Genomic DNA, 3,556 nt, shown 5'->3' on the forward strand with positions numbered 1-3,556 from the left:
AACCGCTTTCAGACGACTCTGTTAAGCGATGCGCCAGGGAACCACTTCCTCTTGTCCCAATTGTCCTAGTCGTCTAAATCAATACATTCTCATTCGGACACTGTGTTGTGACTAATCGTGAATTGAAACATCTTCCAATGACAAGCACCAAAGATGTTCCAAATCCACGCTGAGATGAACTCATTTGAGACGGCTTCAGTCATGAGGCTTTTAGCATCCTTATCTGGAGCGACTGTGCCCCGCCCACTTGGAAATGCCACACGATGCATTGGTGAAAATGCGAAAAGTAAATCTGGGCCTCCAAACGCCAAAACCACAACTGAAGTATGAGGCTACTCTAAATAGCTTGTTGAAAACACATGTCCATGGCATCACAAATGCAGAAGCCCTCCCAAATGGGCTCATAAATATAGTTAGGATTATTGCCGAGTTGATCACAATTACATACTAATACGATCGAATTGACCACGTGGCAAAGTCGCAGGCCAGTGGTGCAGGTCTAGAATTCTAGACCAGGCCCATTTGGGAGTTCTCTTTTGATGCGCAGACACCCCATTGGGAGTAGGTATTCTAATCGATTAGTTTAGCCAAAAAGGTTGAATTAATTACGAGGTAGCTTTGACCAAGAATCTTGTTTTGTAGCTCGCCCTTGCCGGCTGAGAAGAACAAACCCTTCTTGAACTTTGATAAATTAATATTAAAATGAGCATTGAACATGTGGTCAATTCAGGTAGTCTCTTACTTTATTTGGCCACAATCTCTCCATGACAACCAGAAATAGGGTGGGTGGTTCGTATAAGAAACCACCCTATTTCATCTTTTTTCTGATAGAAATTGAATGAAAGCTCCCTACTTGACAGTTGACACACTAAAAAACCATTTTGATTTCTTGATAATTTGAGTTCAACTCTGTTAAAACCTGGTCACAAAGTATTTTGGTAAATGGAGTCCAGCTCTCTACATGGATCCTTTCAAAATCCTTCCCATTTCTCTTGATCAACAGTCCGCGCGCAGCAACTTGCAGACCACTGAGAAAAGTCCGAGGACAGATGAAACATAAATCCGAAGCCCAACGCCTATATTTCTGTTTACACCAAAGCCCCATTTGCCAATTCTTCAGCTTTGGTTTCCTACCATGGCTCTCTGCAACACACGATTCTATGTTCTCCGATCACCGACCTTCCTTTTTGTTCAGTTTCAGATGTTGATGATTTTACTCTTAATATTCACTCCATCTGCAGCTTCATTATCCTTCAACTTCACCAGTTTCGATACCAACAGCAGAGAGATCCAGTACGAGGGAAATGCTTCTCCCTCGGACGGTGTCATCCAACTGACCAGAAATCGAATCGACATGTCCGTCGATCTCAGCGTCGGGCGAGCCACATATGAACAGCCAGTGCACCTATGGGATAACGCCACCAACAATCTCACCGACTTCACCACCGATTTCTCCTTTACCATCGACGCTAGAAATAACACCATCCCCGGCGATGGACTTGCTTTCTTCCTCGCTCCCAATGGTTCCACTCTTCCACCGAACTCAACAGGTAGCCCGCTTGGTCTTTTTGAACGCAGACTCATGTTCAACACGACAGAAAACCAAATTGTTGCAGTGGAGTTCGACACTTTCAAAAACCCTTTTGATCCTAGTGACGATCATCTTGGTATCGACATCAACTCTATCGAATCTGTGAGGAATGTGTCATGGCCTCATAGTATGAAGGATGGGAGAAGAGCCAATGCTCGGATTACTTACAATTCCAGTACTAAAGATTTGAGTGTTTTCTTGACGTACGATGACATTCCAGTATTTACAGGGAGCCCCAATCTTTCTTATACCGTTGATCTAAGGGATTATCTACCAGAATGGGTTACAGTTGGGTTTTCTGCTTCTACAGGGAGGCACAACGAATCGTTCCAGTTGCATGTCATCAACTCCTGGGCATTCTCCTCAAGCTTGGAACTGGGTAACTCAAATTCGGAGACGGGTGAAGACAAGAACAACACTGGATTAGTGGTGGGATTGGTTGTTGGTGCAGGCGCCTTGGTTGCAGCTGGCTTGACTGTGGTATGGTTAGTTTTCAGGAAGAGGCTGAACAGAGGCAAAGACGATGACTATGACAGTGAGGATGTGATCTTAGATGACACCATGGATGATGAATTTGAAAAGGGAACAGGACCCAAAAGGTTCTTGTACAAAGAGTTGTCTCGCTCCACAAATAACTTCAGTGAAGAAGGGAAGCTTGGGGAGGGAGGATTTGGAGGGGTTTACAGAGGTTTCTTGAGTGATCTCAACTCAGATGTGGCCATCAAGAGAGTTTCTAAAGGATCTAAGCAAGGTGTAAAAGAGTACATGTCTGAGGTGAAGATCATCAGTCGACTGCGACACAAGAACTTGGTGCAACTCGTGGGGTGGTGTCACCAACGAAGTGAACTCCTCCTTGTCTATGAGTTCATGCCCAACGGCAGCCTTGACTCTCATCTCTTTGGAACAAAGGGTTTGTTGACATGGGAGGTGAGGTACAATATAGCTCTTGGCTTAGCCTCTGCATTGCTTTATTTGCATGAGCTGTGGGAGCAGTGTGTCATTCACAGAGACATTAAGTCGAGCAATGTGATGTTGGATTCCAACTTCAATGCCAAACTGGGGGACTTCGGGCTGGCCAGGCTCGTAGACCATGGGGAAGGAGCACAGACGACCATGTTGGCTGGCACCATGGGGTACATGGCTCCTGAATGCGTTATAACAGGGAAGGCTAGCAAGGAATCAGATGTGTACAGCTTTGGAGTTGTGGCTCTGGAAATTGCTTGTGGGAGAAGGCCGGTTGATTCCAAGGCTGAAGAAGGAAAAGTACGGTTGTTGGAGTGGGTGTGGGAGTTCTATGGACAAGGGAAGCTTGTTGAAGCAGCAGATTCGAGATTGCTAAATCTGGGTTTTGACGAGAAGCAGTTGGAATGCTTGATGATTGTTGGGTTATGGTGCGCTCACCCAGATTACAACCTCAGACCTTCCATAAGGCAAGCGTTGAATGTTCTTAGTTTTGAAGCTCCATTGCCCGTTCTACCTTCTAAGATGCCTGTGCCCACTTATTTTGCTCCTCCATCACAGATCAGCTTGTTTTCGAATACATCATTTTATGGGGCAACGGGTTCTGAGGGATTCCAAGCCCAATCTTCATCCGATGGCTATACTACCAACTCTTCCGCCATATCAAACACGCCTTCTGCATCCTCTGCAACTTCTACTTCCTTCCTGCAACCACAACCACGTTAAGTGCTTCTAAGGCAGAATGGTTGGTTGAGGTTCTTTCATTAGTCGTTTCTTATCTCGGCAAATTCATTGGATATTTTATTATCATCCAACTTTTCTTTGTTAATATTTAATTCCATTTTTTGAACAAAAGTGAGCGTTTTTTGACCTGTAAAAGCAAGTGTATTTTGAGCCGTGTCAATTTTTGTTTTTTGGGTTGATTTGTTGGGGTTGGGGGCTTGGGGCTATGCAATTTACGAGTTATCAAAATTTGTAAATATAATAAAGATAACTATTTGATAA

General features: G+C 44.4%; 1 pseudogene across 1 annotated transcript; it reads left to right on the plus strand.

Moving 5' to 3' along the window:
* The first annotated feature begins 735 nt into the window (after positions 1–735).
* On the plus strand, positions 736–3,556 carry LOC104587050 (L-type lectin-domain containing receptor kinase IX.1 pseudogene; annotated as a pseudogene). The gene has a single exon (XR_016075869.1). The product of XR_016075869.1 is annotated as an L-type lectin-domain containing receptor kinase IX.1 pseudogene (transcript).

This window comes from Nelumbo nucifera, chromosome 5 (assembly GCF_055504915.1).
Source record: "Nelumbo nucifera cultivar China Antique chromosome 5, China Antique-T2T, whole genome shotgun sequence".
NCBI lineage: Eukaryota > Viridiplantae > Streptophyta > Magnoliopsida > Proteales > Nelumbonaceae > Nelumbo > Nelumbo nucifera.